Source organism: Triturus cristatus, chromosome 3_2 (assembly GCF_964204655.1).
Source record: "Triturus cristatus chromosome 3_2, aTriCri1.1, whole genome shotgun sequence".
In the NCBI taxonomy this organism is placed as follows: Eukaryota; Metazoa; Chordata; class Amphibia; order Caudata; family Salamandridae; genus Triturus; species Triturus cristatus.
This window is the reverse complement of record NC_140584.1, coordinates 1,073,978,018-1,074,005,169: the sequence shown is the minus strand read 5'-3', so window position 1 is coordinate 1,074,005,169 and position 27,152 is coordinate 1,073,978,018. Positions and strand designations below refer to the sequence as shown.

Below are 27,152 nucleotides of genomic sequence, written 5' to 3'. Positions count from 1 at the left end.
AAAGTGTGGTTCATGGCCCCAGTGGAACCTTGTGTCTTGCAGGACAAGTGGACTGGACCATTTGAGGTTGTGGAGCGCAAAAGTGACGTCACCTATCTGGTGGATTTGCGGACTCTAAGTAACCCTTTGCGGGTCCTCCACGTGAACCGCCTCAAGCCCCACATTGAGAGGTCCGAAGTGAGCATGCTCTTGGTGACAGATGATGGGGTGGAAGAGGAGAGTGAGCCTCTCCCTGACCTCCTGTCTACCAAGGAGCACGATGGGTCAGTAGAAGGTGTGGTCCTCTCCCCTACACTGACCCCAGAGCAGCAGGGGGACTGTCACCAGTTGATAGGACACATCGCCCCACTGTTCTCTCGGACCCCAGGTGTTACTTACTGGTGTACCCATGACATGGACACTGATGACAGCCCTCCTGTGAAGCACAAGATTTACAGGTTGACTGAGCGGGTCAAGGCCAGCATCAAGGAGGTGGTCTCTAAGATGTTGGCGTTAGGGGTGATCGAGCCCTCCATCAGTCCTTGGGCCAGCCCAGTGGTCTTGGTCCCAAAGGCTGCTGCACCCGGTGCCACTCCAGAACTATGGTTTTGTTTGGACTACCGTGGGTTCAACGCCGTCACCAGGACTGACTCGCACACCATCCCCATAGCTGATGAGCTCATTGATCGGTTGGGAGCTGCCCAGTTCCTCAGCACGTTTGTTTTAATGACTGGGTACTGGCAGATTGCCCTAACCGATGGGGCCAAAGAGAGGTCAGCATTCTCGATGCCAGAAGGACATTACCAATTCCGGGTGATGTCCTTTGGCTTGAAGAATGCCCCTGCCACCTTTCAGAGGTCGGTCAACCAGGTGTTGGCTGGACTGGAGGATTTCAATGCCGCCTACCTGGATGACATTGCTGTGTTCAGTTCCAGCTGGGAATAACACTAGCAGCACCTCGAGAAAGTGTTGAGGACTCTGCAGGGAGCAGGCCTCACGATCAAGGCCAGTAAGTGCCAGATCGGGCAGGGTTCTGTAGTGTACTTGGGACACCAGTTAGGAAGCAGCCAGGTGGTGCCCCTACAACCCAAGATTGACACCATTCTGGCTAGGGAGCCCCCCCCCCCCAAGACCCAGAGAGAGGTGAAAGCCTTCTTAGGTCTCACTGAGTACTATAGGAGGTTTGTTAAGGGCTACGGTATTGTTGCCCCCTTAACAGAGCTGACTTCCTGGAAGCAGCCCAAGAAGGTGATCTGGACTGAGTCCTGCCAAGAAAGTTTTTGATGCCCTGAAGGCAGACATGTGCACAGCCACGTGCCCGTGCTCAAGACACCCGACTTCTCCAAGGAATTTGTCGTGCAGACTAACGCTTCAGAGCATGGTGTGGGAGCGGTGCTGTCACAACTGAACGAAGAGGGCCTAGACCAGCCTGTAGTCTTACTTAGCAGGAGACTCCACCCCAGGGAACAGAGGTGGAGTGCCATAGAAAGGGAAGCTTTTGCTATGGTCTGGGCACTGAAGAAGCTGAGACCACACCTGTTTGGGACTCACTTCTGGGTTCAGACAGACCACAGGCCCCTCAGGGCTTTATTCACTGGGAAATTAATTTGTCCATAGGAGAATCAGGGCTGGACTGGGAACAGCAATCAGCCCTGGCAGATTGCTGCTCGACTGGCCCTGAGAGCGGAGGGGGGGGAAATGCTAGCAAATAACACGGCTCCTGCTTTTGTCTTTTGTTACAGGGGGCCGGTATTGCAGCATTGCTGCAACTCCGGCTCCTCCCCACCCCCGGTCCCCAAAGCGGCCACAAAACTGGCCCCCACCCCTCTGGCCCACCGAGGAAACACCCAGTGCCCGCTATGGCCAGTCGGTTCTGAGGAGAATACTCTGCTTGTCTGGCGGATGTTCACATTACTTGCCATAATACTAGACCTGGACCCTGTGTGAATCAACACAAAGAAGAACTATATATATATATATATATATAGATAGGCCAGCCCTACATGTTTTTCTACCTTCAATGTGCATAAGCCTCTTTGTTTGCATTGAAGAAAAAAAAACATAACTACAACTATACGAAAGTGAGAGCAGCGCTCTGCCAACACTCATAGATTGTTTATCTCCTAACTTTCAACAGCACCCGTGGAGACCTTAGTGCTTAGGGGGGCTTCTGGCATGGTATAAATTCACATTTAAGCTAATTAAGCAGCTGTTATCATGCAATGCAGCAACGTTGGGCTGGCCAAGAAGATGTATTAAATCATTATAAAACCTCTCCTGTAGCCCCTTGAAATGAATCATTGTGATCCATGAAGGTGATAGGCACTCTTGCTGTGAATGGTTTTATGAGGTCGCTGCTCGGTTACACAGACCTTGTAGGTGACGGTCAAATGCACCACAGCTCAAGGCGACGATGAACCGAGAAATGGGTCCCTGTGCACCCATTCCAGTGCCATGCTTCTATGTTCATGCACATGTTCGAGTAGGAACCCAATTACTCCTCATATGTAAGCAGTTGCCGTTGTGCGACACAACATGACTCCTGCCAAACCCATGTATGAAGACTTTCGGAAGATCACGCTTTACGTACCCGAACATCAAAGCTGCATGCCTACATTTGGGATGGTGTGTCAGAAACCAACACAGTGGGAAAGTTAAATATGGTGATCCTAAAATTGACATTCATAGGAAAAGAAAAGGTGAAGCAGGCAAACACTGTATGATTGTTGCATCACTGAGGTCAATCATGAACTGTAGGGGTCACTGTGCCTCAAAGCTTGCCCACATCTCTGGTGCATGAGTTCATGTAACCTCAGTCAAAACTATAATTAGGCCTTTGCGTGTTCCTTTCCCCTACCAATACTGTTACTCTTCAGTCGATTATTGGTAATATGGCACCCTCTTGTGGCTATTTGTTGCAGGCCTGCAAGGCAGCTGCCTTCAAGAATGGTCTTGATGAGGCCTCATTCTTTCCATGAGGACTTATTTTGATGAAGTTGTCATTACCCATTTGCAAAGCTCGGATAACTAATGTGGTTGAAAGAGTAACATGTGCTTTTTTTGTATTCACTGGTTAACAATATGCATACAAAGAGAATCAGTTTAAAGCGGTCTTCTGAATAATCGCTTTCAAATCAATAATGTCTTCAGAGTTTGAATTTATAAAGGTGAGGACCCTCAGTTTCACGGTCAAGGCTTGGGTATGTCATCCATTCATCACTCATTAGATAAATGCGCGACGCTCTACTGACGAGGTCGAGGTAAAATGTCCGTGTTTAGAGGCCAGCATCTTCGGATCATACACAAAAATCTTTTTATTGTGCAAGCAGCCAGGTTCTACCTCAGTTCATATTTTCTGACAGTCAATGACTCATTTTAACTAGGAAATGTGAGGCAAATCAACAATTAAAGCGGTCTATACTAAGAAAGGATTTTAAGCACTGTGATTGACATATATTTGGAATATGACTTTCGACTAGTCCTTCGATTCTCTTTTGTTCTTGTATGCACATTCAAATGTATTATTTATCTTGGCAAAATGGAAATCTATTGAACATTCTAACATAACCAACATGTTAGCTAATCTTTAAAAAATCCAGCATGTATTCTATGGCTTTAAGTATCGGATCCACATCTGGGCATGTACTTAGTTCATCTACTGCAACAATAACCAAGCAATGTAGTGAATGCTTAAATTATTCGCAGCCACTGACAATCACTCACGTCCATAATCAGCCTACCATTATTTCCATCTACTATACCCCACTAAACGGAGACCAACCATATATAAATCAGCCAGGGTCCTCCACCAATAGGAAGAGCCCAGCCCAAACTTCCAGCCTAGGACTTCTCCATGCATGAAAACAAGCAACCTTAGATCAGTTTCAGCCTGGTTAGACCTTGTGAGTGTAGTATACATTGAGTTCTATGGCACAATGAAGAGAGGACCAACATCTGGGCATAGCCGTTGCACCGAGGGTATGTAACACAACAAAAATAAAATGATGAAAGGAATGCTTGAATTAATCAGAGCCACTAGCCAACACTTTTATCCATTATACCACACTAGACTGGGGCCACCATATGCAAATTAGCACCGGCCCTGCTCCAGTGTGAACAGGCCACCCCGATCTGCCAGGACGCCGCTAGCTGGGTCTTGTCTAACAGAATGTCCACATTTTGTAGCTAACCACCCACCCCCTTCCCCTTCCCCCTTCCCCCCCACCCCCCCAAGAGGAATGGACCGAGAGGCTGCCACTTTTTACCTCACCTTCTATCATCAGTCCACTCTTGATCAGGCAGATAGTCTCTCTAGGCACAGAAATATGTAACATCTCCAATATTAACTCACTTTGTTCTCCAAGCAAAAATGTATCCCATTTTACAAGAATAAACAACAAAAAGGAAAACGAAATCAAACATTTCTTGAGCAGATTCATTTTTCATGACATTTTGCACTCTTTCAGGGGCTGTCATAAAATGCTACATTCTACCAGGCAAAGCAGGATTTTCATTCGGTTTTAAAAGGGATATCAGGTATTAGAGCGAAAAAAACAGAAAAGAAACAGAAGATACCATTTCCTTATGTAGTTTTTCAAGAAATGTTTCACAAAGCATTTCGCCACAGCAATCTGGTATTAAAGTATGGATAATAAGTAAATCACCACTTGCTATAAATCTGTCGAGTGTCTTAAAAGACAAAATAACTTCCCTGCCGCTTCTACATTCTTTCTGTATGTCGCAAAACCTATTAACGGGGACATCTTTCACACCAGATAAAGTGCTCAAGAGTAGACAACAACACTATCAACAAGGAAAAAACAGCCCAGTCAGAGACAAGGAGGGTTAGTTATCACAGCAATTATTTCATATCCAAATGAGCCATAAAGATCAATATTCTGTGACCACTACCTCCCCGTTCTCGATTATTTTACATAAGACAATACATTACATTTAATACAATACATTCCTATAAGTGTTAACAGGCAAAACAATGGCTAAGACCAGTCTGCCACACTCCATGTTTACAGAGGCGGCTCCTCTGCTATGGCGGAGGTGCGTCGCCCCTCCAAAAACGCCAGGAAAGAAAAAATAAAACTATAATAAACACTAGATTTATTTTTCCCATCTTGCCGAGTATTGGGGGCGGGGCCTGGGGGGTGACTGGCACTGAGGGGAGTGGTAGTGCACTCCCTTCACAGCGCATGACAGTTTGGCCGGCCATCTCAGGCTGGCCAAACCGTCATGCACAGTGAAAGCGCTCTCCAACCCAGCAATGCAGCTGAGTTGGCGAGAGCAGGCACAGACTACCAGAATGTCCTGGGTGGCAAATCGATGGTGCTCAGATGAATCCTGAAGCTGCTCTCATGCGGAGTCTGTGTCGCCTGGAGAGGAGGAGAAGAAGAGCGGGATGCGGCTGGCTGCCGGTAATTTTGTAATTTTTTTACAAATGTTTAATCACCCGCAAACCACATGCACCCCCTAAACTCCCTCGCACGCCCACCCTCCCCCACTCGTCTAGCAAACTGGCTGCTACGGCATTTTCAATTGTGCAATGAGACAAATTATATGGCACTCCTTATTTCTTGCCATCTTGTTATCTTAATATTGTAAGCACGTCCGGAATGGTAATTCTGTCACCTTGGCATTTCCCTGGTAGGCTCCAGTATGGGGACTGATTTCAGAAAGGCATGGTGGGTTTTGGGGTGGCAAGGGTGATTTTAGAGTTCAGGGTTGGTATGGATTTTGGGGTGGTAAAGGTAATTTTAGGGTTCAGGGTGAGTATGGGTTTTGGGGTGGCAAGGGTAACAACAACCTTTAAAGCCACTGTCTCCAACTCTATGTCCCATCTATGCATCTGCCTTTTCTATAGCCTGTCTGATCGTTTTCTTGTTATAGCCACGTTGTTCAAAATGAGAAATTATTATTTTATGTAGTCTTAAGTGCAATTGCACTACAGGAAAGAGGAGGCGACAGAGAACGCCAGTTAGGAAGGATGGAATCAAGATTTATTATTGATTTCGACACCTTGACACCCATAGGTTTGAATTCTAGTGAGGAGATGGTGGTACATTTGTAATTAAATACATGATGTTATAGGCCAAATATGAAGAAACATGTATTCTGGTTCCAGCTTTCAGATTACAGGAAGAGTGATTGTTTGTAATATGTATTGAAGATAAGTTTTTTAGCATTACATGGATTGTTAGATCAGTTTTAGAAAAATTCTTTCATTAAGTAATGTCATTTTCTTTTTTCTGTCTTTTTACATACATAGGGAGAACACTATTTGACGAGGCAGGAAGTTATAGCATCGTTGATATGACAATATAATTCAGCATCTTGATGGCAATACCATGTTGGAGAAATAATGATTATGAAATTATGTTGACCATGTCCACTATGGCAGGACAGGAAATGAGAATATCGTACCGTTAAATAATTTGCCCACTGGGGCGTGATTTCTCTTAAATAAAATAATTTTGTTTATTCGAACTGTAATAATTTTGCCTATTTAAGCTGAATGTTTTCGCTTTGTCCCGTTGGGGTGATATTTTTGCACATGGAATATTTTGCTTATCAAAGCTGGACATTCTGGCCATCATTATAAATAATATAACTTATTGTGAGTAGTATTAAACTATGATGCCTATAAAATGCATATAGGATAAAATGACATGGATGAAATGCTTTTGCCCATTTGGGCTGACTGTCTCTGCCCTGCCCACCGTGGCGGTATTTCAGCACATGGAATGTTTTGCTAATTGAAGTTGCTCGTTTTTGCCATCGTTCTGAGTAATATATTTTATTGTAAACAGTATGAAACTGATGACGAGCAATAGGCATTAGAATGCACATTGGACCAATACTTTGTGATTGTTTTGTACAATTTAAGTTCTGGAAATCAAATATTGAACTATGTATTAATGTATAAACTAGTGAGAACAATGAATTGTTTGCATATGAGACGTTTAAAGATGGCGCTTACTTAAACAGTATGCATATATTGCTGTCCTACCTTAATGTCGATGACATTGTATGTAAAAATGGCAGTATGGAGGCTCTAACCATACCGTGAGAAATCCGCAAAGCGAAACGCATTGGTGGGGTGTGATCTTGCCTAAATAAATGAATGGAAGCAACCCTGGGTGTTCTGGAATTTCTTTTCTCGGAAGAAGAGAGTTGTGCGCAACATTGTGGGTTACCACAACCCTTCTGGGACCGCCGCATCAGAAGCTCCGGACTTCCGGGTTTGTGTAATTGGAATATATATATTGCAACACCTTAGGGCCATCGCTAACAACGACCCTACCTATCCTGTCGCCAGACACATCAACACATCCCATAGTGGTAAGGCGCAAGATCTATCCTTCTATGTGGTTGACACCGTCCCCAGAAACCCTAGGGGAGGCAACAGACAGCTCGCCCCACGAAGGCTTGAATCACGTTACATCATCCTCTACAATTCCAAGATCCCAAATAGAATGAATGCGGATGAAACTTTAAATGTACGCTTATAACCTGTCTTTTGCTACTTGTCCCGCTCCAGATCCAGTCTCTGTAACGTCAGGTCACACTCATTTTCATTTGACCTTATGTTTATTTTTCACTTTTTCCACTCACGATAGGGCCTGTTGTTTAGTGACATTTTATATACACTCTATTTGTAGCGCCCACCCATCCGAGTATTTTATTACGATTTTTTGTCAAGAGAGTGGCAAGCCGTAAATAGCCACAGCCCACTGGGGCACTACAGTCTGTCTAATTGGCTACCGATCCCTCCCATCTCCGCCATACACGGGGTTTCCTACATTTCTTCACATTAGATATTTACACTATGGAAGCAGAAACCCTGACAAGCGTGCTCATCTAGCTGCTATTACTATAATACTGTTTATAGTCAACGACTCAACCTGCACGCGCAATCTCTTAGACACTCTTCATCCGAATTCATATACTTTACGGGTGACACGGGCCATGTTACTTCTTCCATGTCTATACATGATGACAGGGATGATGTCACAAATACTTTTACACTTGAGTTTCACAAGTTGCTTTTATATTACAATTTTATTTAAGCATTGTTGTGCAGAAAATGTTAGTATACATTAACAACAATTGTGATTATTTTTGTTTCTAAATCGTGCTTCATACTGTAATAATATGCACAGTCATGCAAGAATAGGCATAGGAAATCTCTATGTCTATCACTAGGCCGAAGGTTGCTGTGACAACCATGTGGAAAGAGATGCATATAACACAGTAAATGAGAATGTACCTGACGTAGTGACCAAGGCGGTATGCCGTTGAAATGCGTCTAGGTTGTTGTTGGGATTAAAACTTGTTTGTTATCATATCACGGAGTGAGTGCCTGTCTGTTCGCCGCCGTCAGGATTGGATTATAATATATATAGATATATATTTATTTTATTTTAATATATATATATAAAAACTACAAGGTTTTTTAAGAATATGCGGTTAAATATGCAATGCATTTGTGTTTTATTCTTTTATGTATATATTTATATATTTATATATTTATATACCTTGTATGATCTGGGTAGATTCTTGTCCTTTACCCCATTTCCCGTATTATACGGTGATTCCTAAATCATGTATTTTACATTAATGTCGTGCTCCGATCTAACATGCAATTACCGATATGTTGAGCTGCGATCGGAGGATGTTTTTTATGTCTATTGCTCAAATCACACACCTGATGCATTTCATAATGAGGTTGTTCACTTTAAATACTTCTGTCACGCCCTCAAACGTTGTCATGTGATCAAGGCCCCACGAGGGCTGAAACGCGTAATGGCGGCATTGGTGTTGGGCACTAAATAAACGCTGGCACAAAATTACATTGGGTACGCTTCGTCTTTTGCCAAGGATTTGGTTACCTGAAGGCGTTCTCTCTTCATATATATGTGTGTATATATATATATATATATATATATATCTCAGCAACTCGCGATATTCACCCGCTTGTGCGCGGAAATCACCAGTGTAGACCAACTGTGTTCAGCATTATTTTATTTTCTCTGTGTCAGGACGTGTTTCGGCCATCCAAGCAGCCTTGATCACCTATATATAAATATATATTATCAAACAAATGCCCGAAAGCTTTAGGGGCGAACACACAAACAGGGAAACCATCCGGTTTTCTCACTGGCAGCTCGCATCGGACATGAAGACACAAGCCACTTGCTTCGTCACTTGAAAACAGTCTCCCTTGGACCTGACGCTTTTCAGGGCTCACGCCCTTTCTTCAGAGGTCACTTGTAAGTATTAGGCTTGCAGGGGGTTCTGAGCATGCTCCTCCTTTTGTACTACCCTGAGTGGGCCCCGCTTCACGCGAGTCGTGACTGATGCATGCTGGGATATAAAGTCCCGTTACAGAAAAATAAAATTTTCTTTGAGTAAGTCCTGCGCAAAATACTGGATTTAAAACATATTTTCTACCCTGAGTGGGTTCCCAAATGACGAGCAAGTTCTTTTTCGCCCTCCCTGTTGCGCTGTGTTCGGCAAGAACAGTTCTGGCCACAGCCTCCTTCGTAGCTCCTCGGATGGTTCTGCCCCCCACGGCAGGGCAGCCGTGCAAAAATAGTATCAAACAAATGCCCGAAAGCTTTAGGGGCGAACACACAAACAGGGAAACCATCCGGTTTTCTCACTGGCAGCTCGCATCGGACATGAAGACACAAGCCACTTGCTTCGTCACTTGAAAACAGTCTCCCTTGGAGCTGACGCGTTTCAGGGCTCACGCCCTTTCTTCAGAGGTCACTTGTAAGTATTAGGCTTGCAGGGGGTTCTGAGCATGCTCCTCCTTTTGTACTACCCTGAGTGGGCCCCGCTTCACGCGAGTCGTGACTGATGCATGCTGGGATATAAAGTCCCGTTTCAGAAAAATAAAATTTTCTTTGAGTAAGTCCTGCGCAAAATACTGGATTTAAAACATATTTTCTACCCTGAGTGGGTTCCCAAATGACGAGCAAGTTCTTTTTCGCCCTCCCTGTTGCGCTGTGTTCGGCAAGAACAGTTCTGGCCACAGCCTCCTTCGTAGCTCCTCGGATGGTTCTGCCCCCCACGGCAGGGCAGCCGTGCAAAAATAGTATCAAACAAATGCCCGAAAGCTTTAGGGGCGAACACACAAACAGGGAAACCATCCGGTTTTCTCACTGGCAGCTCGCATCGGACATGAAGACACAAGCCACTTGCTTCGTCACTTGAAAACAGTCTCCCTTGGACCTGACGCGTTTCAGGGCTCACGCCCTTTCTTCAGAGGTCACTTGTAAGTATTAGGCTTGCAGGGGGTTCTGAGCATGCTCCTCCTTTTGTACTACCCTGAGTGGGCCCCGCTTCACGCGAGTCGTGACTGATGCATGCTGGGATATAAAGTCCTGTTTCAGAAAAATAAAATTTTCTTTGAGTAAGTCCTGCGCAAAATACTGGATTTAAAACATATTTTCTACCCTGAGTGGGTTCCCAAATGACGAGCAAGTTCTTTTTCGCCCTCCCTGTTGCGCTGTGTTCGGCAAGAACAGTTCTGGCCACAGCCTCCTTCGTAGCTCCTCGGATGGTTCTGCCCCCCACGGCAGGGCAGCCGTGCAAAAATAGTATCAAACAAATGCCCGAAAGCTTTAGGGGCGAACACACAAACAGGGAAACCATCCGGTTTTCTCACTGGCAGCTCGCATCGGACATGAAGACACAAGCCACTTGCTTCGTCACTTGAAAACAGTCTCCCTTGGACCTGACGCGTTTCAGGGCTCACACCCTTTCTTCAGAGGTCACTTGTAAGTATTAGGCTTGCAGGGGGTTCTGAGCATGCTCCTCCTTTTGTACTACCCTGAGTGGGCCCCGCTTCACGCGAGTCGTGACTGATGCATGCTGGGATATAAAGTCCCGTTTCAGAAAAATAAAATTTTCTTTGAGTAAGTCCTGCGCAAAATACTGGATATAAAACATATTTTCTACCGTGAGTGGGTTCCCAAAAGCTTTCGGGCATTTGTTTGATAATATAAATATATATGTATATAAACACAGCATTTATACTTACCTGTAAAATACTTATATTTTTAAACGTAACTTTAATCACGCATATACCTTTACCAATCATGCTATTAGAAGGAAATTAGTTGGAAAGGCATGCATTGTAAATGCATATGTGTGGTAAAAGTTTGCGTTGTAGTGGTAACGCATTGTAATAGCACTTGCGTTGTTACAACCACGTTGTAATGGCATGCGTTGTGCTGTCATATATTCATTTGTAATGGCCTTTATAGGACACATTGGGCAATGGAGCATCCCTGACATTCTTTTACTAATAATGGTAGTCTCGGGCAGATGTGTATCTAAAGATCAGCTCTACAGTGGAGATCCTTCACAATTTGGAAGCCATGGGGGCAAGTTTTCAGCAGATGGGACTTTGACAATGGCCTCAACCAGACTTCTAGGTCTTTTTCAAATGCAGGAATGTCATTTTGCTGACTATGAATTGTGGGGTTGTGGCCTTGGTACGATTCAAAATGCAGCACTGTCTTTTGACCAGGAATGTCCATTCAAAAGCAGCAGTCTTACTGAGCTCCCATTAGCAAAACATATAGGAAAGCGTAGACTTTCCATCGCCGCAGGGACTGGTGAACAGATTCGAAATTGACAATAGGCCTCTCTTTCTGTCAGACAGAAAAAGGTAAGTAGCTGCCTAGCACACCTTTCTGTTCTTGTTCATGTTTCTATTAGTCTAGCGTTTTGGTGCCGTTGAGATATAACACGCTGAAAATGCTACATATGTACCTTCAGTAGTTTTTCCTAATTTTATGTTAATTGACGAATAGTCATTTTGCATCTATTTGTTAACATTTTGCTCAAAATAGTAGACATATTCTCATTAGATATTGCAAACTGCACAGCATTGTATGCATGCAATCTATTATATTATGCAATGTGGATTGCTTTTTAATGACTGTTCCTCCATACTAAGTCCTACCAGCACTAAAATGTAAAATGAGATATGAACAGCAGTAGCTACTTCCATGAAAAGAGATGGGTATTCAAACGTTTTCTGAAGTTTCCTTTATTTTCTGAGCAGGACAGCTAGAAAATTCCATAACAGGCTTGCTGCACCCAAAAAAAACATGCCTTCTGGCGAAGCTTTCGATGTCCTATATGTTTTGAGAAGGTGAAATGAATTGGTTATCGAAAATCTTGAGTGAGCAAGGTAATTGGTTTTCCATGAAACACTAGATTATTTGAGAAGGCCTGTGACAGATAGAGAACACTGAAACGGGTGAAAGCATTGCTCTCTGCCATAAGACCCAAACTGTTTATGTTATTTCTGTTGTTTTTATTAACTAATGAGAAATCCACAATGTTCCACTTTTAGATCTGTCATTAGGCAAGACCTTTTGATTTTACTAAACGTTTATGTATGAAACACTTACTTAAAAGGTCTTTCAGCCACTTCTCTTCATCCCTTGGGCTGCTGTTGTGTCATTCACATTTTGCTTCCACAACAGCATACAGCACAGGGCAGTAGATCAGCCTACTTAAGCCACTGGCTAACTTCACTGCGTGTCTATATTTTGCTCTTTCATAAGGAGCACATCCACACACAAGGGAGTTCCCTCTACTGTCAGAGTTTTTGTTTTTATTTTCTAATAAATTTACTGTTCCCTTTTTGGTTTAGATTCGGATTTGATAGCAGGACGCTTTTGAAGTGAGGACAGAGAACATTCCAGCTTTATCAGTTCTAGTCTCCTGCCGATGGTGGTGTAAATTCCTTTTGGAGTGGCCTTTGTTTATCTGACTGCTACTATTTGACAGCATACCAGATTGTGTCCATTTGAAACACTTCTCTATTAAGTTATTGTCTTTTTACCATACATGCAATGACGTGTAATGCACAAACCGAAAGCTTCGCTATTAAAGTATGGACATTCATAAGCAGAAAATTCTGCAGAACGCGTTTATCCGGATTTTTAATTCCGAGCTCATTTTTGTAATAGTTCTTCAATAAACATTGCCCAAAAAGAAAATACAACTCTGTTGTGTTTAATTTGCATCATAGTTGTAACAATTGTTTTTTAAACATAAGTGAGGATTAATTTAGATTTTAGTATCCAATATTTTATGAGACGACCCGCAGAAGAAAAACCTGAGAATGTTATGGGTTCTTCGGATCTGACAATGGAATTACAATTATTTTCATGCAAGATAGGATATTTAATTTAGAATATAAGCACTGATACCTTGGAAGCTAATTAAGAGTGTAATTATGTGTACACTCATGAATCAGGCACACAGATCAGTGCAGTTCAATCAGTGATACCTTTGTTACTGAGAAAGCTCGGTGGGTTGATCCTGAGTAAGTTACACCAATCTGTAACGCAGATTTGTTTTTTTTTGTTCTTTTCTTACGTTTTTCTGACTTCCCCCTTTCTTTCTTGCTTATTTCTTTCTATGTTTCTTTGTTCCCTTCTATCCTTCTTTATAACTTTCCTATTGGCTTTACCAATGTTTGTTTTGTCTGGAATAGTTGGTGATTGACACACCATAGAAAAGCATAATTTAACAGTACTAGAGATGCCACCGGTAGGGTGGAATGCATCAGAATATTCCTAAATGCCACCATCCACAAACAAGTGCCTTGATTGCACATTCTGCAGTAAACAAAGAGTTTTTATTTTCTAAGCAAATGATTAAATTAATCAATGTGATATTGTAGCCATGTAGCAAATCATGTTTTTTCAGCATGGTCAGCTCCGAATTTTTTACTTATTGTCACAGGAATTAAGCTCTTTGCACTATGTAAGCTATGACATCACCATACAATGTCATAGGACTTAGGCTTTCCCGTAAACTGTACTATAAGTTGATGAAAAACAATTGCTTATTTAATTGTACAGTAAGGCCACTGTAAGTTGGTGCATGAAATGCACCAGTGGTACACCCGTCACACACATGACTAAAGCGTATGGCTCTAATGAGACCAGGACAAGGCATGAGAGCTCCTCCACAAAAGCGTGACCTGGCTTCCTGCAGACTGCTAGCTTGTAACTGGGCCTGACAAACAGCTGTTGTCAACGTTTCATACTAGGGTAATACTTTTCCTTATTACTGAGCACCGCACTTTGATATATTAGATACAGAGTTCTGTGCACACCTATGGATGATTTAGCTAGTATGTTAAAATTGTTTTTCTTCTTAGCAGATCATTTGTCTCTGGCATGGTTTGTGGCCATAGTTTTCAACTGAAAGCAGTCATGATATAATTGGTATCGCTCAGATCTTTTTCATCTCGCATTTGAGGCTGTGATGGGACCACAAAAGTTGATGGACAGAATGCAAAATAATGTCCTACATTCACCCCAGTACAGGGATCTGGGCCTAAATCCATAGTTTTTTTGCTCACCATGCCGTTCCAGTTTGAACCCAGCAATATGCAGATTAGTCGACCATGTGCCTCATGGGAACAGTCCAGCCCGAACTGCCAAGCCAGGTACTCCCTGGACTGGAAACAAGCATCCTAGGACTGGTTTCGGGGTTTCACCCCTCTTCAGCCAGGATAGCTTGATTCCAGTGTCTTGGAGAGCACGGGACCAACGTCTGGGCATACCCGAGACGTACGGAGCGGTTCGGACCCGGAATCGGGTCGGTGAATTTTATGTAGCTCACAGCATACTTGCTCGCTCATACAGCTGTATGAGTCGGGCGGAAAACACGCGTACGGCCCGTACTTTTTCCGGCAGGATCGTGTTCGGTGCCCTTCCGACCCGGATCGGAATCGGCCTCTTTATGTTTAAACTGTATTAAATTCTTACTTCAGATTGGCACACATTACAAGGACCATAACAGGATTCTCTGAGACACCTGTGTAAGAGCATATTTATCTGATCCAGTTAGTAATGAAATTCATCCGTTGAGCTGGCCAAGGAGAGTTAATTACTATGCCTATAACATGGCCCCGGTGCACACAGGCACATTTCAGGGAAATTAAGACTCTTGAGCTAGAGGACGGTAAATTCCTATAAATATTTCCATGGACTTCAATTTAACTAAGGAAGTTGAAGTTCCTAGGCTTTACAATAAGGCAATAGAATGTCTCTGGTGTCCAGACCTAGGTCCTTTGAAGTTTTAGAGTGAAGACCTTCATGGGTGGATCCAAGAAATGATGTACCCTTCATTTTTTCTCACCATACTGTGTCTTGGGTATGTAATGGTCAGGTTCTTTTTATCAAATAGAGCCAGAAAGTTGATTAGGTGTGTCTCACATCAACAGCAAATCTCTCCATCTTGCTCCTTAAACCCCTGCACAGGCGGAAAGGTCTAAGACGTTTTGTGCACCCTAATTAGTGTTCTAAGGGATCCAATCTGTTGTTCCTACTGAACTTTTGTGTATGTTTGCTCTTTTGTGTGTAGTATTTAATTATGTGTGCATTCATGTATTTTTCAATTTTAACGTAAAAACACTGGCTGGACATTGAGGTGCCGATCACGATCCGGTAAAAAAATTGCCCGTCCGACTCGTATCCGGTCTTTTTACCGTACGAATCGTACAAGTGCCGTACAAACTGGCAATCACAATTCGCATGGTAAAAAGTCCATACGAACCGCATTGGGAATTATTCCCCACACGTCCTCGGGTCGGAAAATGTGTCTGACATCTCCCCGGACGATTTACCGTACAAACGTGAAAAGTGAAGTCCGACCGCGCAAGTACGATCCTTCCCGTGCGTCCGATTCACAACCGTATGGTAAAAACACCGTCCGCACCGAACTCCCATTGCAACCATGGAGACATGTGCCCACATACGCGCCGACCCACCCCCCCAGCCCCCGTGAGTACGCGCCGACCCCCCCGTGTATGTACACCCCTGTACGTTCGAGTCGTACCCCCACCCGTGTATGTACACCCCTGTACGTGTCAAAACCCCCGTGTACGTACACCCCTGTACGTGTTGAACCCCCCGTGTATGTACACCCCTGTACGTGTCGAACCCCCACCCGTGTATGTACACCCCTGTACGTGTCGAACCCCCCCGTGTATGTACACCCCTGTACGTTCGAGTCGTACCTCCACCCGTGTATGTACACCCCTGTACGTGTCGAACCCCCACCCGTGTATGTACACCCCTGTACGTGTCGAACCCCCCGTTTATGTACACCCCTGTACGTGTCGAACCCTCACCCGTGTATGTACACCCCTGTACGTGTCGAACCCCCGTGTATGTACACCCCTGTACGTGTCGAACCCCCCGTGTATGTACACCCCTGTACGTGTCGAACCCCCACCCGTGTATGTACACCCCTGTACGTGTCGAACCCCCACCCGTGTATGTACACCCCTGTACGTGTCGAACCCCCCGTGTATGTACACCCCTGTACGTTCGAGTCGTACCCCCACCCGTGTATGTACGGTGCGTACCCCCAGCGCGTACACGGGGGGTTCAACACACACAGGGGTGTACATACACGGGTGGGGGTTCGACACGTACAGGGGTGTACATACACGGGTGGGGGTACGACACGTACAGGGGTGTACATACACAGGTGGGGGTACGACTCGAACGTACAGGGGTGTACATACACGGGGGGTTCGACACGTACAGGGGTGTACATACACGGGTGGGGGTTCGACACGTGCAGGAGTGTACATACACGGGTGGGGGTACGACACGTACAGGGGTGTACATACACGGGTGGGGGTACGACTCGAACGTACAGGGGTGTACATACACGGGGGTTCGACACGTACAGGGGTGTACATACACGGGTGGGGGTTCGACACGTACAGGGGTGTACATACACGGGGGGTTCGGGGCGCACTCACGGGGGCTGGGGGGGTACGGCGCATACTCACGGGGGCTGAGGGGGGTGGGTCGGCGCGTACCGGGCCCCCTATTCTGGTCGTTTTGCGGCGTACTTCGCTTTTCCGGCACTTTTTGGGTGCCGTAAGAATATTGCCGTCCGGACTGCTGTCGGTTCGATTCGTACTTCCTGGGTCGTGAAACGCTGCCTGACAGCGTCCCGACGTCACGTCGGGGCATTCCCGGATCACATTCGTATGTATATTTTCGTCGGACGGTGTTTTTTACGATTCGTACGGAAATGGTGTTTCCGTGCGAATCGTACTTCCATGTTTGTAAAGTTTTACAACCGTGTACGAGTCGGACGGAGAAAACGCTCCGTCCGACGGTTCGTACCCGGTTTTTACCGGATCGTAATTGGCACCTGAGTGTTATTGTTGTGCATTTCTGAGTTCCGAGCTTATAGTTCCCTGGACATCCGCAACTCAGCACTGGTCTATCCTACCTCATTATCTTGAGAGCCAAGTGCTGAAGGGACGACCTGATCTTCAGTTTGAGGGTCCATAAGATGGAGGACCCAGAAACAGGGGGGAGAAAACGGTATTGATACATTTGGGACCCAGTAAGTTCTACTTGTTTGGAACCCCCAGTCCTGGATTTCCCACAGATAATGCCTGCATAGTTTGTTTTATAAGAACAACGGCTAGAAATATTTCACCTTGGAAAAGGAACTGTGTGGCAGCCATCCAATCAACAACTAACCTGAATAGATAGCCAGCCTCACCAGAGGTAGCATTACAGCAATGTGGGAAATTGGATTCATGTGGCTGTTGGTGATATTGCTTTCTTTGAGGGCTCCACATGATTGCCTGCATCAGAGGGATTGAATGCATGGAAAACTGCTTCACTAACTTTCTACTATCTAAAAGTCTATACTGCTAACTTCTTTTACAACGTGGCCCTCTGTGAAGTAATCAATACTTTCCTACAGGGAGCCATACAGTCTTCCTATGTCAATTTTATGTTACTCTGTGCTCTCAGACGGTGCTTGCTTTATCATTCCACTGCAAATGCTGGCAGCACACAACTCTTCTCTGTTTTTGACTTTCCGCTGCATATTATCTAGCTAGCTCCTACCTCATCATAAAATCAGATTTACTTGCAGAGTACAATTTATTTTTAGTTGCTTTACCACTGCAAGGGAAGATCATTTTCCTTAATTATCAGTGGAAGAATGTTGTATTTGGTATAGACAAAATATGATTTGTCATTGCAAATGAGATACAAAAGCACACCAATAGCATGTGTGGTATGATAGGAAGTTCAAACAACCCCTTTGAATTAGGCAAAATTTAGAGTTCAAAATGTGAAGCCACATGAAGGAAGGCACAATTACAGAGTGTAGGTGCTCCTATTGAGGACACTTTGCTTTAATGTTTCCTAGCACAGTACTCACAAGTGTACATCCTGACAATGATCCTGTATATGCACTGAGACAATGTGCATGTGTGCGTTCCTAACTAACTTTTAGAAGGACTGAATCTCTGGATGTGGGAGTGTTTATTGGCTGATCTTTGAAACCATCTATATCTCCTTTGACAGGTGACTATGGGGTTGAGCAAATGTCTGCCACCTCTTGGCTGCAGCTTTCAGCACATAACCTAACATGCATTTGCAGAGCACAAGTTGGGGCATCTTGGTTCTGATTAACAGATGTTTATCAGTAGCCAACTCAACAGTACTCATTTTACCAACCTCAGAATTAAAGACTGAGTTGGCTCATTGGGATTGAGTCCGTGACCTTGTATTCTATCACAGATTCCTAGAGTGGATGTATAGGTGCATTTGGATATTCTATGCCTGCATACATGCCATGGTAATATGAACATACACATTTTCGTTTACCATACCACAAACAAATGACAGAAATATTTTTGGGCACCTTCTGTAAAACCATTCTGTGCTTCTTTCTGTAAGATAGTAGTATGCACCACATTAATATGGGTTTGCCACTGTTGGCGTGATCCATAATTGGCATGAGATAAAAAATAAAAAATATCTGCATGGCACTCGACATCTATTGATATCACATGTTCTTAAATTCATGAAGACATTTCTCCTAACAATATATCATTTTTAGACTGTCTGTTGTAATCTTTATGGACTGGTAGCATTCTATAAGGGCACCACGAGCATTAAATGTCCTTCGGTAGGGACTTGAAATCGGAGATCAGGTTGACATTGATGTGGTAGGCACATCTACTCAGTTCTTTAGCTTCTACACCATATTTAGTCATCAGCAGTTGACACATACTTTCTTTAAAGATTCCGTAAGCTAAGTCTTCCACAGTCAATGTTTATTTATCTTCCTCTTCTTAGAGGTGCTGATATTCTCCTTAGGGTATGATGGAAGCAGTCAAATCACGAAAAGGGTACCTGGTATTGCTGGCTGGAAAAAGCACAGCGAGTGATGTGTGTATCCAAAAAAAGAAATTACATAGCCCTTTTGTCTATGAGTGTGACTATCAATGGTACAGCAGGTCCAATGGCCTTTGATCACGGCCAGCAACAGGCCCTCTGAACTCCCGTTTTTGATGCTATACCTACCTTAGTAAGAGTTAGGGGACCATCTCTCTTTCTTGCTATGGGGCACCACCTGGTCTGTTTGGTCTCTTAAAGCTGAGATCTGTGTCTTTCAGTGGATTCCCTTCGCTCAAAAGCATAAATGTAAGTGCAAACTCTGATTCACCATCAAGTTTCTCTCACCTTGTTACTGTTATCTCGTTAATGATATTCTACCCCTCTCTTGTTATGTTATCAGTGCTTTTGCAGTGCACCAATCATGCATGAGGGTAATCAGGTGCTCTGTAGCTGATTTGTGAGGCCTGCCCTGGGGGCTTATCGAAAAGCCAGGTCTTCATCAAAAGTCAAGAAGAGAGGAGGTGGCTCTGATGTGTTGTGGGAGCTCACTCCAGGCTTAAGGTCAGGTACGAGAAGGTGTGGTCCCCTGCTGTGCTTGGAGTAGGGTGTGTGCTTGTGAGAGACTGGCAGAGCAGAGGTGTCTGGAAATTTGATGGATGTGAATGAGGATGGTTAGGTAGGCAGGACCAGTGTTGTGGAGATCTTTGTAGGTTTGGGTGAGTAGTTTAAAGTGCGCAAGCTTGCATAACAGGAGTCAGTTGGATGATGTGGCTCGGCATGGGAGGTCAAGGACTGGTCTGGCTGCTGTGTTTTGGATCGTCTACAGTCTTCTTCTGAGCTAGTTGGTAACTCCTTCATACAGGGTGTTACTGTGGTCTAGTCTTGTGTTTTCTGGCAGCAACTTAAAGATTTTCTTCAGCATCCTTAGTGTGTTGAAGCAGTCCAAGACCATTATGTTTACTTGGGTGGTCATGTAATGTATTTCTGTACAGCCCATGTGGCTAGATCTGTGGTATATAAAGTGGCATATAAGTATTGCAAAAAAAAAAAAAATATGCACCAAAGTGTGTAATATCATTCTTTAATAATGTTTTATGTTTTACTCTGATCTATGCCTAGAGAAATTAGAAAGCTGCTCCCCTGATGCACTTTTTATGTTCAATTCTGACTTTCATTTAATATGAAAGGGCCCAAAAAACATTTAGTTTAACAAAGTGTCCTGGTCTTAGATGGTTACAAATTCTGTCGACAATTGTTTTTTGACATCTTCAAAAGACATGCTGAAAGAAAAGCTGTATAATGAAATGCAGAACAGCACTTCACAGGCATTAATAAACCTGTGGTCCCAACACCATTCTAATTCAATGAAATATTATTCAGAGCACAATGCACTGCGTAGACAATAGATAGCATGTGATGTGTTGAGCCTTTGTAGATGAAGTTTGTAAATGAATGCAAGAAAAATCTCCAAGGAACATTCCTCAGAGGGAGGTGAGGCTTTTCAGTAATTTGTCATCAATTAAAAACTGTAAATCTTTTGTCTAATTACTGTCAAAGAGAAAGCTGTAACCACAAGGCTTGTAGACTAAACAGGGCTGTGAGACAGCTACCTGCTGAGCTTCGTAGATTCTGCATGTATGTATTCTATGCATATATTGGTATTTATATAGCACAAACCTAGCTAGGAAGCAACAGAGCACTGTACATTACGAAGAGGAATGGGAAACCAGCTACAGATCTCCAAGATAAAGAACATCAAGTGGGGATTACACAAGTACAATATATTGTTTTAAAAAAAAACAGGTAGATTAAGTTGTTTTGCTCAGATTCACATGTGGAATCAAGCACTGATGTAGGGATTTAAACCTGTCAAAGTCAGCAGCTATAGCTGTTAGGCCACATCTCCTCCCAAAATAAAGGTCTGTCCAATTTTATTTGTCATATCATTAGAAGACATTCTATTTCAGGAGGTGGCCCTTTCTGGTTAGTTGCACATAGTTCAACTTTGCACTATAGGACTATTATACATACAGTAATTTCATAGTAATACAGGAGGTTAATATTATTTTACACTTTTTTGCTTTAGTGTAACAATCAGAAAAGTTAATCTATCATATGTTACCTTCCCAGAAACCGTGGAAAATCTAACGGCTACATGAAGGCACCCTAAGTCTTCCTTATTTACTAATTCATATCATATTCTTTATCTTGTTGCATTCAGGAATTTTAGCTTATGTCTTTCATTATATTTTCTGTATGTCAATTAATTTTGATATGTTTCATGGCCTGTTTTAAGATTCCCTAGTTATGTGGGATTTCTACACAAGCTTTGGCAGATTCAGAGCAGGTGTTCTGTACTTGAAAATATAAAGTTAAAGGCCATTGCTATAACAAGGTAAAAGACTAATATGAACCAGACCCTTTAGTGTAAATTTACATATTATCTGAGGGGGCTTGTGCAGCGCAACACAATTTTGAGCTGTGCTTACTGGCTTATTTAATGGAGAGTGTGAGAAAATGCTCTTTTTGGCATGGGCGCAGCATTTTTTGTTGAATTATATTGCTGGTTTTCTGACCCTGCACACTGGAGCACGGCTGTCCAATGCATAGTGTCTGTGCTCTTACCCCTAAAACATGTAAATATTGGCTAATCTGATCAGCTCATTTAACTCTTCTGTATGGTCATAGTATATGGGGTAGAAATTACACCCATGGCACGGAAAGTTAAATGTCACCTGTAGACTGCAACACTTATTATGTAATTAACTATTGTGACAAGGGAAACATGGCTTCATGCCTTCCTTTGTAACTGAACTGTTGCTAACAAAATAGACAAACAAGACAACACAGGACAATACACATTAACAAAATAAAATAACGGAACAAGACACAAACAATGTGCCCTAATAACACAACAATACAATTACAGTACAACAAAAATACAATGGAGTACAACTGTATACAGCAGAGCAAAATAATTAGTGACGGACACGGCCCACCACTGCTGCACAACAACATGATATACAGCTTTATCTCGAGAATTGATAAATGAAAAGTAACACAACAACAACACAACTGCTGTGGTTGCTGTGTTGGTATGTTTATGAACAGTGCTGTTTGATGTAGTTTGTTGTTGTGCTGTCTTGTTATATTTTGATTGTGTTATTGTATTGGTATGTTATGTTCAGTTGTTGCTTTATGTTGTGAAGTGTTGTGTTGTTGTAATATGCTAGTATTTTGTGTTTTTTGTAAGTTTTGTGTTAAGTAATGCATTGTTGTTTTCTTGTGTTTGCGTATTTTGTACCTCAACTGCAGTCTGTCTACAAAACATGAATAATGATAGGCCCACTTTAATGATCAAGCAATAAAAGGTGTTTGCGCCACTTACTGTGCTATTTACCATTGAAGACATGTAATAAAGCCTGCCAAAAATGTTTAGTAATCAAGCCATTGATGTTTATAAATCCCATTTTATGGTTGGTAAGAAATCTTCTGGCATCAGTAAACATTTCATATTTTTAATCATAAGTATGTACATATTTTTTATTAGGTAACTATGCAATCTTGCAAACATCACACCACATCAGAAACTAGGACAAATTGACCTTGACAGCATTCATATCAAGCATTAGCAAAGACAAAATGTCTGGAATTGTTCACCATATTGACTAAAGGCAAAAATGTTTTTGGGTCTAGAAAAAAAAGCACACAGTACGATAGCACTTGCTGGTACTTAAGCGATCTACTTTGTGTGTGGATGTGCTTTTGTGAAAGGGCAGCATGCAGTAAGAGCAGCATACCATAAATCACAGTGTAATCAGCCAATGGCTCACATATTGCCCCTTGATGCTTGAGTGGGCTGGTGGAAAATTTTAATGACACAACCACAGACAAATGGATATAGTGTGGCTAAAAACCCCTATAAGAAATTATGTCATACACATAATTTTAGTAAAATGTGAAGGTCTTGGCTAACAAATATCTAAAAACGCCAATTGTATTGCCATTGTCTGCAAGCCTATTGTATTTGAGAAAGAAAGGAAGAAAGAAAGAAAGAAAGAAAGAAAGAAAGAAAGAAAGAAAGAAAGAAAGAAAGAAAGAAAGAAAGAAAGAAAGAAAGAAAGAAAGAAAGAAAGAAAGAAAGAAAGAAAGAAAGAAAGAAAGAAAGAAAAAAGAAAAGAAACAAAGATAGATAGAAAGAAATAAGGTAAGAGAGAAAGAAAGAAGAAAAGAAGGAAAGGAAAAAAGAAGAAAGAAAGAAGAAAATAAGGACAGAAAAAAACAAAGACAGATAGAAAGAAAATAAGGCAAGAAAGAATGCAAGAAAACAAGAAAGAAGGCAAGAAAGAAAGGAAGAAGGGAATGAAACAAGAGGCAAGAAAGAAAGAAAGTGCAAAAAGAAAGAAAACAAGAAACAATGAAAGAGAGAAGAAAAAAAGCAAAAAACGAAAGAAAGGACAGAAAGACAGAAAGAAGGAAAGCAGAAATAAAAGAAATAAAAAGAAAGGAAGTAATAAAGAATCAGTGAAAGAAACAAGGAAAAGAAAAGCAGGAAGAAAAGATTAAAGGGAAGATGGAAATAAAGAAGGACAGCAGGAAAGAAAGAAGGAAAGTAGGATAGAACGATGGGAAGATGTAAATAATGAAAGAACAATGGAAAGAAGGAAAGACAGGAAAAAAAACAGAAAAGAAGAAAGGAAGGAAGAAAGAAAGTAGAAAGAAAGCAAGAAAGAAAGAAAGAGCGAAGGAAGAGAAGAAACAAAGAAGTTAACCCGGTGCGGGGCGTTCTATTGAGTGGGCGGAGCCGTGTCGGCCAAATGACGTGTGCAGCACTACCGGGCGCAACGAAGGGGTTAATAAACAAAAACAACTGTTACAAGTGCTGCAAATTAAACACAATAAAGGCTGATTTTCTACGTGGGCAAAGTTTATTAAAATACCATAGGTGAAATTCCGCCCAGAGTAAACGTGCTTTGAAGAACTAACTGTCTGTTTAAGAATTCACATGTATATGATTGAAGTTTTTGCTGCTGTACTGCATGCATATTAAGAGTATAACAATACGGAACAGTTTCAAATGGTTGCAATTGGTTAGACTGTAAAATACCACTAGTCAGATAAACAAAGGACACCTCAAAAGGAATCTACGGAAGGCAGCACAGACGGGTCACCCCCCAGTTTTTTCCAACGTTGGAGGGACCCTCCTGCAATTCCCCCCATAATGTTGGTTGATTCCCTGAAGATACTGAAATCAAGCTCCCCCTCTTACCCCTGCCCCGCAAAAACACTAGCATCTATTGCAGAGGTGATCAACCCAGCCGTTAACTGGGTTCTGAACCTCTCTTTATCAGAGGGTTTGGTGCCTGACAGCTGGCAACATGGGAAAATTCCACCGCTCTTAAAGAAACCCTCAGCCGACCCTTCTGAAGCTAGCAACTACAGGCCAATTTCGTTGCTGCCTTTCTTCTCCAAGGCTTTGGAGAAATATGTAAATAGGATCTTCGCGGATTTTGTTGAGGCCAATAATGTACTACATCCTAGCCAGTCAGGGTTCAGAGCCATCTACAGTACGGAAACAGCCGTACTGGAAGTTTCAGAATCCATTAAAACTACACTTGACAGAGGAGGCAAGGCCGTACTAATATTGTTGGACCTTACCACGGCCTTCAATACCGTGCCCCATGCTCTTCTTCTACACAGACTTCAGGGCTGTGGCATTGGTGACACAGTCCTTCGGTGGTTCACTTCTTACCTGGAAAGCCGCCAGCAGACTGTCTGGTCTCCCCCTTTTTTCGGCCTCAATATCCCCGCTGAATGTTGGAGTCCCACAGGCATCTATCCTGAGCCCCACCATGTTCAATGTGTTTATGGCACCCATGGCGCTTTTGGCGGAAGAATATGGTGGTAAAGTAATATTTTACGCCGACGATACGCAGCTATTGTTCACCTGCGTAAAAGGATATGGTCCTGAATGGGACCGAGATAAACATCTGCCTGTCTAAAGTGTTCGCCTGGTATAAACAGAACCAATTGTTGTGCAATTCTGAAAAGTCAGAAATTATAATTTTTTGGACACAACCCGGGTGTGGAATGGCGCAATTGGTGGCCACTGAATATGTCTCCCCCTGCTAATTTAGCTACCACCGTCAAAAACCTTGGGGTGAAATTGGACGCGGACATGTCCATGAAGTCCCAGGTCCAAGCAGTGGCCGGCACATGCTTTGGCCTACTAAAAATGTTGAGGAACTTCCTTCCACTACTCCCAGTTTCTCATAGGAAAACAGTGGTCCAAGCACTGATCGTTTCCCGCCTCGATTATGTGAACGTCCTGAACTTAGGCCTCTCTGACTATCTTCTTGGCCGATTATAGGTGGTGCAAAACGCCGCGGCAAGAGCCATACTTATGGTAGGCTTCAGGACACACATGACCCCTCATTTGAAGTCCCTACACTGGCTTCCAGTGCGTAAGAGGACACATTTTAAAGCCCTGGTATTGGCCTGCAAGGCATTCCACAATATGAGGGCCTCATACTTGAGGTACAGAATACAGCACTATGTTCCATCTAGAATTTTGAGGTCTTCCACCCAGCAGCTCTCGACTGTTCCGAGGTTCTCTCATCCACATCTGGGTGGACGTTCCCTTCAGGTGGTAGCCTCTCAGCTGTGGAATAGCCTGCCGCCATCTTTGCGTCAGGCTCAGGATCTTCTCAGCTTTAGGCGAGGTTTAAAATCCTGGCTTTTCTCACAATAAAGCAGCTGATATACGTGTGCCGGTATTGTTCTGTCACTGGTTTTTCATTCCCAGCGCCGGGACACTCCATGGAGTAGCCGTGCGCTTTATAAGTGCCCATTAACATTAACATTACTAAAACCTTGGCAAGAGGCAGGAACTGATAAACGTAGAATGTAGGCAAGACTAAAGCATTTATAAAGAACATGAACTCTGGCACTGCAGGGACCTGCCTTGTGTGCGCATGTGTTCATTGTGAAAGAGCAAAATACAGTCACTTAAAGTGAAGTTAATGAGTGGATGAAGTAGGCAGACCCATTGCCCCATGCTGTGTGCTGTAGTGGGCAGAAGCAAAATGTGAATGACAGACCAATAGATGGAGAGAGATGGCTCAAAGTCCCCTTTTCAGTAAGTATATCATAGATATAATTCTAGTAAAATCATAAGGTCTTGGCTAGCACCATCACTAAATATTGGTTTGTAAATAAGATTTTTGAAGCTGTTACGAATATCTCCAGTAGAGATGACTTGAGCGCCCCTCAAATTACCTCAGTCTCCATTGATTTCATCACTACCAACCTCCAACAGTACCCTTCAACTCTCCATAGCCTCTCTCCGACACACATTTCAGTTGTCTATAGCGCTACTCATAGTTCACTCACACTCAGTACTGTGATTTGCATGTACACATTCTTTGCTGCAGTCGCATTAACCCTCTGCGCTACTGTATGATGTTAAAGCTGCCACTAGGCAAAACTCTGATCTCTCTGCAACAAGCACATTAATCACCAAAGTATGTTGATTTTTTTATTGTTGCCTGAAAACTGCTGGACACACAATAAACTCTGCAGCATGTGCTTTTAAACCCACTCGTTATTTTTAAACACACCCTCAAAGTCAGTACCAGGTGCGGCTGCACCAGTCCCACCACCCTAACGCCAGCCCTATCCTCCAGCAGTACATTTGAAATCAAAACCATTCCAAATGTGGCTCAAACAAAAGTACAAAAGAATACAAGAAGTTTACAATTAGGATGTTCAACATTATGGATAACTGTTCGATCTCGAAAATATCTGCTATACATTGTCACACCATGTTTTAATAGTTCTAGTCAGTGAAAGTAAGGTTCTGAAAATCATTAATAATCATATGTGCTCCGAAATGTCATGTCTAGTGCCAAAAACCATCATTCTAGAAGGCAGAAATGATCAATT

General features: G+C 43.0%; 1 protein-coding gene across 4 annotated transcripts in view; it reads right to left on the bottom strand.

The window, feature by feature from the left end:
- The window catches only part of AUTS2 (activator of transcription and developmental regulator AUTS2), a 2,674,869-nt gene that overhangs the window by 1,927,025 nt on the left and 720,692 nt on the right, over window positions 1-27,152 (bottom strand). The window lies entirely within an intron of this gene.